Below are 11,229 nucleotides of genomic sequence, written 5' to 3'. Positions count from 1 at the left end.
TGGGCCCGAGAGGTGGTGGGGATCTCGGGGCCCGAGACCGTGTGATGAGTGATGCAGGGCAGGGGCCTGCCCGCTGATCAACCTGAGTCCTGGGAACCAGAGTGCAGGGAGCCCCGGGCGGCCCCCTGGGCGGTGGGCCCGGGAGGCCCTTCCAGACGCAGGGTGGCCCTCACCAGGGGTCCGGGTGCCAGACCGAGGAAGAGAAAAGGACGTGATTCAAAACGTGGAACTGGTTTCTGGCTGAAGGCCTTGCTGCTCAGCACGGTTCTGCCTGCAGATTAATGCAGAGGTGAGCACCGGTGACTCCGGAGGGAGTTAGGCAGAGGGCATCCTAAGGTTACTACTTACCGGCTTGCAAGCCTGTAAACACATTCTTTTTTTAAAAATTATTTATTTATTTTTAGAGAGGGAAGGGAGGGAGAAAGAGAGAGAGAGAGAAACATCCATGTGTGGTTGCTGGGGGCCGTGGCCTGCAACCCAGGCATGTGCCCTGACTGGGAATCGAACCTGCGACACTTTGGTTCACAGCCTGAGCTCAATCCACTGAGCTAGGCCAGCCAGGGTCAACATATTCTTAACGTGGTGATTTCTCAGCATCAGAGGCCTCATCAAGGTGCTTTTTTCCTCACATAAGTTCAGTCCTAGGGAGCTTTTCCATACTTTGTTTATATTTTCTACTTTTTGTTTTTTTAACCCCTCTTCTTTGTATCTGATATATTTGTGAGTCTCCATGTGAAACACCTTATACCATGCCTTCCTCCAGAGAGACAGAGAGTGGGGGAGGGAGGGAGGGAGAATACGCTGTAAACTTGCAAGTGGCGCGTCGGCGGGAAGCCCCTGCCCCGTGCAGCGATGCCATCGCGACATCATCCCGTGAGGCTCCCGCGTCTCAAGGGAAAGCTCTGCTGGCGGCTCCAGTCACCTCCACACAAAGCGAAAGCCAGGGGTGGCGTTGGGGGTGCTCTGTCTCCCCTGTGGCCAGACCCCTGAGTCTGACGCGGTGGGGTGCCCCCGCTCTCCGCCTGGTGAACGGGGCGAGGGTCGTGCTGGGGGTGTCCACAAACCGAAACGGAGGAGACTCGGGGGAGAGCGTCCCGTCTGACCGGCGGAGGGGGGTGCGTGCCGGCGCGTCCTGGACCGGGACGGGCTGGGGCCCGGAGAGCGCCCGCGGGAGTAAGTGGCCCGCCGGGTGGGCTCGTGGGTTCCCTCCGCCCCTGCAGCAGCAACACAGACACACAGAAGGCCAGCGACCAGACCCAGACAGAAACAAACCTTGTGGTTTCCCCCGGGGAGGTGAGATGAGCCGCGAAAACAAGGCTCCTCTGAACCCCGAGATCTCGGTCGGAGACAGACGTCGCGGCAGCGCCGGAGTGGGAATGTGGGAGTGCCCCCCGGCACCGTCCCGGGGCCCCGCCCAGCCGCCCGGGGCCTCGCCGCCTCGGCGGTGGAGCTTTCATGTGGCTGTGGCACCGGTTTCCTCGCTAGGGCGCCTTCCTCCCGGGACTGACTGCACTGTCTCGTCTGGGGAGAGACACCGTCGCCGGTTCTCAGGTGCAAAACGTCTGTGCTCCCGCCCCGCCCCCGCAAACCCTCCGACCCTGTCGTCTGACCTCGTGGCCCCTGCGCCTGCACGCGGCTGCCTGGAGGGGGCGCCCCTCTTGCCCCCTTCCGGACAGGAGGGGGAGAAAACGTCGGTGGACCGCCCTGAGCCCGACGGAGGAAACCAGGCTTCCCGGGGAAGCAGCTTCGCGTTGCTTAGCGACCGGGCTCCACCTGCGCCTCCTTCCATGACCCCTCTGCCCGGGGCTCCGCTCTCCTGGGGGGCTCGCATCCACGCTGACGGGTCGGACCAGGGCTCCCCAGCCATGGTGCCCCCTAGTGCCCCCTCGGGAGCCCGCCCTGTGCCTCGTCCCCCAGCTGACTTCCTCGGGAGCCACCCGTGAGGGGGCGGTCGGCGCTGGGCGCTGAGCGCGGCCGTCGGAGGTGGATGCAGGCTGTGACACGCACGGGTCTCGGGGTGGCCACTCGGCCTCCCATGGCTTCTCGTGTTTCCAGACGAGGGTGCTCAGCGAAAACAACAATTAGTGTTGAGTGTGCGGAGCACGCCTTCCGTCTGGTCCTCCCCCAGGGCCCCAGGAGGCCAATTAACCCACGGCGGCGCCCCCGCCCCGTGTGGACTCTTATCTCCACCTCCCACGGGGAGAGGCCGGGGGTCAGCGGGGTTGCGTGGCCAGCACGGACGGCCAGCAGAGTGAGTCGGCGTCGGACGGGGCCCCGGGGCTCCCAGGGCCCGGCCCCCAGAGGGCCCGGGCTTTGGTCACTCCACAGCCGAGGCGGGAGGTGCCAGGCAGCCCCACCGTCACCGACAGTCCTGCGCTCAGGTGGCCAGGGCTCCCCCCCCCCCCCCCCCCGCCCCGTTCCTGCTCTTCCGCGAGGGCTTCTGGCTCCGCAAGCTCCTCCGTCCGTGCGCGAGGGGAGCCCGGCACAGGCCGTGTGGGCGGGGCCTCTTGCTGGTGAGACCCGGAGGGAGCAGGCGCTGGCGCCCACCTGCAGCCTCGCAGCACCTGGGGAGCTTCGCGCCCTGCTCTGCCTGGGCAGCGCCGGAGCGGGAGGTGTTAGTGGGTCACACAGCATCTTGTCTCTAGAAAAAGAGCAGCCTCCGCTGTGGGTTTAATTCGCTTCTTAAAATTTGAGGTGACCCCAGTGGACGGGATAGAAGTCCCAGGTGCAGGGCATGGTCACCCAGCATCGATGTTGGGGCAGCACGCCCGGCACCCCAGTCTCATCCCCGCCCAGCACCCACACCGGAGCCCGGCACCCCAGTCTCATCCCCACCCAGCACCCACACCGGAGCCCGGCACCCCAGTCTCATCCCCGCCCAGCACCCACACCGGAGCCCGGCACCCCAGTCTCATCCCCGCCCAGCATCCCACACCAGAGCCTGGCACCCGCTGTCCCTCCCCGGCCCCTCCCCTTTGTCGCACGCTGTTCGTTCTTGTATCCACCAGTTTGTCTGGCTTTGTTTTGGTCTGTTTGTTCTTTTGTTTTTTTATAGCCCACGTGTGAGAGAAATGGCAGTTTTTGTCCTTTCCTGTCTGTCTGACCTCACTCGGTGGGAGACGCCCGGGTCCGTCCGCGTGGGTGCACAGGGCAAGGGTCTGCCCCGGTCACGCCGGGGGGTGTCCGTCGTGCGGGTGCCCCTTGTCACGGGTGCCCCTCGTCACGGGTGCCCCGGCGCCCGGCGCTGGGTGCTGAGGTGGTTTCCCTGTCTCGGCCATCGTGAACAACGCCGCGGGGAGCGTGGGCTGCAGACACCTTTTCGAACTGGCGTTTTCGTGCTCCCGGGGCCGATGCCGGGAAGTGGGAGAGCGGGCGGCACGGCGGTTCTGTTCTAGGGTTTCAGTCACCCCCACGCTCTTCACTGCAGTGGCCGCACTGGTCTGCTGTGGGCGATGGCACTAGTCGGAGACCGGCTGCCCAGATGCGCCATCTCCGTCCTCTGACCCGGCCCGAGTCCCGGGCAGCGTGCCGTCTGCGGCCTGAGGCAGGCTGCGGCCTGGCCTGGGCGGGCCGGCCTGCCCCCAGACTGCCCCTCGAGGCCACGGCAGGGCATTGAGAAGACTCTCACTCAAACGACTTTTCCTTCAAAGGCAGCGACATGTTTCTTCTCGTGAGCAGGTTCAACGACCTCTCTCGCCCGGTCTGTGAAATGACTGAATGAAACCCCCGCTGCGCTCCGAAGGTGCCGTCCCAGGGACAGGCACTTGGGTCGAAAGGGCGGGGGTCCGATGGCTCTAGGGGGAGGGAGGGAGGACAGGCCCTGCGGGGGTGGGGACGGGTCCTGGCTGCCCGGCCTGCTGCCCAGCGGCCGCTGCCGAAAAATCCAGGGCGAGCTTCTCGTCCAGCACCGGTGTCACGGATGGGAGGTTGCGGCCCCCCCCCCCCACCTCCTGTTGCAGCCGCCGCCGCCACCGGACTGCGCTGGGAGGTGGGGCCTGTGGGAGGCGGGGCCTGCGGGAGGGAATGAGGCTCAGGTGCGTCGTGAGGGTGGGGCCCCGGTGCTGGGTGTCTCTGTCACTCCCCCTCCCCCGCGTGAGGGCGCAGTGAGGAGAGGGTGGCCCTGGGCCAGCCGGGGAGGGTGCTCGCCAAGAGCCCTCTGTGTCAGCACCTGGATCCTGGACTTTCCGGCCACCAGGCCTGCGAGAAGCACGTGCCCGGTTTTCCTCCCGCCGGGCCCAGGGCGCGCTGCTCCAGCAGCCCCGCCGACCGGCGCCCCGCGGTGTGCGGCTGCGTCCGGCCCTTCCGCAGCCTCCCGTGCTGTGGCGTCTTGTCTCTGTGGATCCTTGCGCGCTCAGCCCTCCGCGGCTAGGCTTGCAGTGGTCCGCGTGTCCTGTGCGGAGGTACTGCTTGTCAGCCTTGTTCCAGAAATAATTAATGATGTCATTAAGGAATGACTAAGGAATTTCTGTGTCTCCTGGTGCATGTTAACTCTGTCCCACACTCCACCCACATCGTTGATTTAAATGCCTCGCTCCTCCTTGGAGGACAGTACTGCTAATCTCTTGGCTTTGTAGGGGATAAGACAGACTTGGAAAGGCAGGTGTCTTAGCTGCAGTTTCATGTACAACACGCAGTGGATGCAGAGTCTGAACCCCACAGTCTGGTCCCCCCGGACTTGCCGATAAGCCGCGGTGCGGAAGCAGCAGCGCCGACCGGAACGGCTGGCCCGGGAGAGTCCGCCCGTCACCCCAGACCCCGCGTCCGGCCCGGACTGTGCAGCGTCGCCCCAGGTCTGCGCTGCCCCAGCAGGACGCGCTTTCACCAGGGTTAGGGATTAGTTTCCCACCCGCTGGTCGGCGGCAAGACTTGGACGGCCGGATGCTCCATTCTGAGCCCTGGACACGGAGATGAGGCCCAGTGGCCCCCTCAGCATCTGAGGTGGAGGGCCCAGCGCCTGTGGCCGTGCGCCCCACTGTCCACCCCCCCCCCCGCCCCCCACTGCTCCCAGGCCGGAGGAGGGAGCGCTACCCGCCCGAGCGCTTGGCAGGGTGCCCAGTGAAACCGCCTCTGTCTGGGCAGAGCGGCTGCCCCGAGGGATGCGAGCACAGAGGAGGCAGAGGCGGCAGGTAGACAGGGTGCCTTCCGAGGTCCGGGCGGTGTGGCCGGGAGGTGCGTGCGGGCACCACGCACAGGAGTGTGCGGTGACCCGGCGGGGGGCTGCCCCGAGGACGCCCGATTCCCAGGCTCCTGCAGGTCCCGCACGGATCGTCTCCTGTTCCTTCTCCAGGGCTGGGATGGAACGAGAGCGTGTCGACCCAAACGCTGTTTGCTCACCTCGTGTCTCTCTGCATTGTCTCTGGTGCTGCCAGGTTAAAGTAAAACGGAAGGAAAAACAGTGACCGCTGTTACGCAGTGAGCTCCGGCAACGGACCGGACGCTGTTTCAGGCCTTTCATGTCTTCCCTGATAGACGCCGCACAGAGCCCATGGGTTTCTGCGCTCGTTGTGTAGGCCCGAGGAGACCCCGGGCTCAGAGGGGACGGATGCCGAAGATCGCACGGCCGTGCGTCCTAGAACTCGACCTTGGGCCTGCGCTCGCGGACGGCAGAGCCCACGCGGGAGCAGACACCTGGCTGCTCTCTCGTCCCAGCCGCCCTCAGCCTGCGGCTCCGCTGTGGAAACACGGCCCTGTGCCGCCTCCGTGTCCGGGACGCGTTGTGCATTCCCCCGAGGCGTCCGTGTCGCAACTGTGTCGTCGCATTATTACCGGGGACCCTCCTGGTGCGAGAGAGAGTGGCCCGGTCCAGTGGGTCCGTGCTGAAAGGCGGGTGGTGCTCGAAGGGCCAGTAGCTGCAGCTGCTGAGAACACAGTGATGCCCTTGAACTTCATGTCAGAACAGGGGAGACTCGCGTGTTTGCTCCCGGTGACCGTTCTGGTGGCAGAGTTGGGTTTGGAACGGAGCAGACCTGGTTCAAATCCCAGTCTTACCACTTGTTTGCCCTGTGGCCTTAGGACATGACTCAACTTCTCTGAGCTTCCGGAAGCTCAGGGCTGGGCAGAAAATCCCACAGGCCCAGGGAAGGAGAGCCCGTCCGGGCCTCTGGCCGAGCCATGGGCCAGGGGAGCCCAGCAGCTTCCAGGGGCCTCACTCCGTGGGCCGGGGCCTCTCTGGACAGTGTGCCGCCGCAGACAGAGCCGACGGACAAACGCAGACGCGGTGGCCGGGAGCAGATGCGGAGCCGCCGCTCCTCGACCTGCTGACGTGCCGTCTCCCAGCTCACGAACAGGCCACGGTAAACGATGCCGGTGTCACGAGCGCTGTGAGTACGTATCCATGGAAACGAGAGGCATTTTTAGGTTTCAATGAAGGATTTAAAAAAAAAAAGTTTTTGGCATGTATTGTCAAGTGAATTCCCAAAAGAAGGTGGGGGGTGTGAACCTTGGAAAACTAGACACACGGGTTAAATTGTCCAGGGGACCTGGGCCGCAGGCGCAGGCGCAGCAGGGAGGCCAGGTGGGCAGAGTGCCGGGGGCTCGGACGGCTGGAGGTGGACTCACACGCAAGGCCCGGCCGGCGGGAAGAGCCGGGGAGAAGGAGGTCCTCGCACACGCGGTGTGACCCCCAGGCGCGTCCTTGGTGTGGCCGTGCTCAGGGCCACGTGGGGAGAAAGCTGCACGTGTCCACGCTGCTCTCCCTGTGAGTGAAAATCTGAGAGCAGCTGACCTTTCGCAGCATCAGAGGAAGCAAGGGCATAGTCTGCAAAAGGTCACACGGCTTCGGGGGAGCTCAGCTCTGGAGACACAGCCAACGTTTTTTCCCAGTGTCCAGTTCTGTTCTCCAGGCGTTAATGACTCAGATCTATCGTTCCACTGCTTCTTGGAACGTGTAGCCTGAAACCGTCCTTCTGCAAACTCAGGTCACGATCAAGGAGCAACACGGAGTGCAGGAGGAGTAATACACGTGGGCTGCAGAGGGGGTGGCTGGGGAGATGCTGGCGTCCCCCGGACTCTAGGGAGACGTGGGGCCCGGGGTCTCTCTGCGTTCAGTCCCGCCATCGCCATCGAGGAGGCCGAGTCAGGTCCACTCGGGGACGACAGGCGCGTCTCTCAGAATGCTGCTCACCTGCTTCGGTTTACTGACTGCCCACCGGAAGTCCCCCGAACGTAGTGGCGTCCACAGGACCCCCACCTCGGGATCACCCCAGTGACCTGGGCCAAGGACGAGCGGGACCTCGTCACGCGGTTCTGGGAGTTCACGGAGATGGCGTGTGGGAGGCGGCCCAGGCGCCCGGCACGCGGTCAGAGTCTACAGACGCGTCCCCGTCACCCTTGGCGTCCCCGTCCTCGTCACCCGCAGTGTCCCTGTCACCCTCAGCATCAGCGTCCCTGTGACCTTTGTCACCCTTGGCGTCCCCATCACGGTCGTCCTGGGTCCATACATTTTACGACACGCTCAGTTCTTGCAGCCGACACCCTCAGCCACGTGGACCTATTTTATTTTTTTCCCTGAATTCCTGCTCCCGGGATTCCGGGCCCAATGAACGTGCACTTCAAACTGCGTCTTCATTCTGAAGACTCTGCCGTTTCACTCCTGGTCCCAGCTGGAGAGGCTCTTCCATAGCTGCCGTTGGAGGCCGGCCCAGCCTCGCACACTGGACAGCGCCCCGCCCGAGCCACCAGCTGTCACGGGCCCCAGCTCCTAAACAGCGGTTCCACTCCCGTGCGCGTCTGCCCCGGCGCCTGCTGCCTGGACGTGTCATCCCAGGTGGTGTTTCTGCAGCTCAGTGTCCGTTTCTGTAATTTTTATCTGTTTCCCAGGGGAGAGCGGGAACGCAGTCCCCACCCCCAGTCTCCCACGTCTGGGGACACGGCGGGGGTCACAGCACATCCGGAGGACAATCCGGGGTTGACCATCTTCAAACGAGGCTATTTGACATGGAATTCGTTGCTGCTGAGAAATAGTCTAAAGACAGAAAACAAGCATATTTACACTTTATCTGCACGTGAAGCCTAACGCCTGTCTACTTACTGCCAGCCTTGGGGGCGCTGGCACGGCTGGACTCGCCCGGAACGGCTGGTGTCCACCCCCTGACGCTGTGTGTGGCGTGCACAGCCCTGAGGCTCTGTGGGTGTGATGAGTGGAACAGGAATGTGAGTGTTGACGACGAGACGTCCCCGACACCACCTGGTCCGTGGGCCTGTCCACGTGCACCACCACCACCACGGCCAGAGCTGCCCACGACGGTGCCACCCACAGGTGCAGCGCGGGGCCATGAGGGTTCCAAGCAAATTAATCATCAGTAGTTAATTAGCAAAGGAGCTGAAAATTTCCGTACAATTTCTTCCTGTTCAGATACGGGTATGAGTGAAAAGAACAAGAGGAGACACAATCTAACAAGAGCATGAACATAATCTCTGGAAAGAGTATTAAAGGAATGTATTGTGATGTATCACTGATCAAAATGAACATACATGCGAATGTTGATTTAATTGCATGGCCATTTAGGACACCTATTGATTAAAATGTGCCTTTGCTCTACAATGAAATAAGGAAAATGTAATTAAAAGTAAAGCATACTATTTTAAAACCATACTTAAACTTTGATTTAAGGAGAGTTGCTTTAAGTCCGAGGCATGTTCCCTTCTCTGGCTCTGCTGACTGAGCTCAGCCCACGGAGAGACTCTGCCCCAGGCACCAACCTCGGCACCGTGGCGTTCCGGCCTCACGCGGCCCAGCGGCACCCTGTTTCCAGCTCTCCCCGGGTTTCGGCGTGTGCAGGTCACTGGGCGACACACTAACAGGCTACAGGCAGCTTTCCTCGCGAGGACTTGGCCCGGTGCCCGCCCGACTCTGGGGAGAAGGTCGATGCTGCTGCCGGTCGGACTGATTCTGCCCTGACAGCCGTGCCCCTGGGCGTGGGAATCCACCCCTGTGGTGCTCCATGCACTTTCTGCCCGCCGCTGCGGTGCTGGTCGCTGAGGGCAGACACAGAGCGGCCACCGCCGGCGGGCCTCCGGACGCAGGAGAGACTCGGTGCTGCCGTGTGGCCCCGCGGTGTCCCCGCCCCGGGTCTCTGGGACAGTCTGGGACCCTGGCCGGGAGCCGGGCGGTGGAGGCGTCCTGGCGTGTCTGTTGCTGGCTCCTGGACAGTTCGGGTTTTGCGCGTTTTCCCAGATCAGCCCAGATGTCAGGCTGCCGTGCACCTGAGCTCCTGGTGCCTGACAGGGGCGTGAGACGCCCTCTCAAACTGGCTCAGCTCCAGAGACCGAAACCGTCCACAGCTCTGACCTCTGCCGCTGGCCCGCGAAGCGAGGGCCCCCTCCGTGTGCTGGGGGGGCCGCCCTATTGTGATCTGCCTTTGAAGTGAGTCACGTACTGACTTCCTCTCGGGAGAGTTTAAACCGACGCGTGTTTAGTCAGCAGGGTTACTTGTTTCTCCGACAACCCGGACATCTGAGCTTCTGGCAGTGCGATTTAAAGATGCAGAGGGTGCCGGGGTTTGGGAAACGTGGGCAGAGCGCCCACCTCAGGGGCCGCCGACCCAGGGTCTCAGCCTGTCCCCTGTGTCTGTGCTCAGGGGCATTGTTAGTAAACAGTGCAGGGGAACAGTCTGGGGTTGGGCTCAGCCTCAGGGGACAGCGACCCCCCAGTCATAAGGACGAGCAGTTTCTCCTGTGGATCACAGGGCCTGTGCGGACCCCGGAGGGTATGGGACTCGGGGAAGCCTCATGCTTCGTGCTGCCGCGCGCATCGAGGAGTTGGGCACGTTGGGAATCAGGAGTTCTCGGCTCGTCCGCTGGTTTGCAAGGGCGTGTGCGTTGTTTCGGAAGGGCCCTGGAGTTCCGAGCGTCGTTGGACAAGCAGAACCTCGTCCTAGGTGACGTCTCGACTGCCCGTGGGCCCCCTTCAGGAAATGAAAGCCGTGCCGATAGGGAAACGTGGTTAAACGCCCCAGCAGGGCCTATGGACGGGCCTGGCCGCTGTCGGACAAAGCCCACGGCCCACGGAGCCATCCCTGGGCACCCCGAGACATTGGTGCCGGCGGCTGGCAGACTCATGCCAGAGACAACCGGATGTGTCTCCTTGGGCAAGGTCAGCAACGGCAAAAACAAAACAAAACAAAAACAAACAGGGTGACGTCAGACCAAAACACTTCCGATGGGGAAGAAAACCACACGTGGACCCTCCGTCATCAGCTCAGGGTTTGCCAGGCTGCTTCCACTTTCCTTCCTGGTTTGTAGAACCTGGACACTCTGGTCTTCCCTCAACTCCTCACTCAATCACATCTGCAAACCCCTGCTCACCTTTTCCCAATGAGGCAGCATCCAGAGGTCTGGAGGGTGAGGCCACCGTTCAACGCCCTGGCGTGGGTTTGGTGCTCTCCCTGCAGCTGGCGTTCGGCTCGGGCCCCGCGTTCCCTTATTTCTGCGCAGAGCTGTGGCCGAGGGGAGGCTGGGGCCGAGGGGAGGCTGGGGCTGAGGGGAGCCTGGGGCCGAGGGGAGGCTGTGGCCGCCTCCCGGCCGCCCCTGCCCACTGACCCTCGACTCCTGCCTCTTCCAAGCCTGCGTCTTCCTCACTCCGTCACCACGCGGTGTCTCGTCCCTTCCCGCCACCGCTGCCGCGTCCCCGCCCCTCCCCTCCTCCACCTGACGGTGACCCTCCTGGGGCCTGGTCATGACCGTGTCACCTTAGAGTCCAACACACCGTGGGTGTCCGTCCCAATCTCCTGCCCAGCGACCTCCCCACGCGTGATCCTCAGCATCGCCGGTTGCTGCCCCGGTTCTGAGTCCCCTGCCTTCCTGGATGGGGTCTGGCTCGTGGACGGTGCCCGGAGGCGGTTCCCCCGCCTGACCCGAGCCACCGCCCGTCACAGTCACACAGGGTCCTCGCCCTCAGGGGCCCCCGGCCGATGACCGAGTGAGGCCCAGTGGCCGTGCCCAGTGTCGCCGATGTTCTGAAAGTCACTGCACGAAGGGCCGGTCTGAACCTCCCCGCGGCCGGCACACGCAGGCTGGAGCCGGGGCAGCGCCGGGAACCGGCTGCAGGTGGGGCGGCGGTGGGAGCAGCCTGCGGGGGGGACACAGTCCCGGAGGCCCGGCGTCAGGTGGCCGTGGCCCTGGTGTGGGTTTCGCTTTCCCGTGGAGCCCCTTGACCCCGGGTCTGCCGGGCTCCCTGGGCGACCTCGAGCCTTGGTTCTTCCTCGCGCGTCCGCACGCCATGTTTGCCTG

Source organism: Phyllostomus discolor, chromosome 3 (genome assembly GCF_004126475.2).
Source record: "Phyllostomus discolor isolate MPI-MPIP mPhyDis1 chromosome 3, mPhyDis1.pri.v3, whole genome shotgun sequence".
Lineage (NCBI taxonomy): Eukaryota > Metazoa > Chordata > Mammalia > Chiroptera > Phyllostomidae > Phyllostomus > Phyllostomus discolor.
This window is presented reverse-complemented; position numbering follows the sequence as displayed.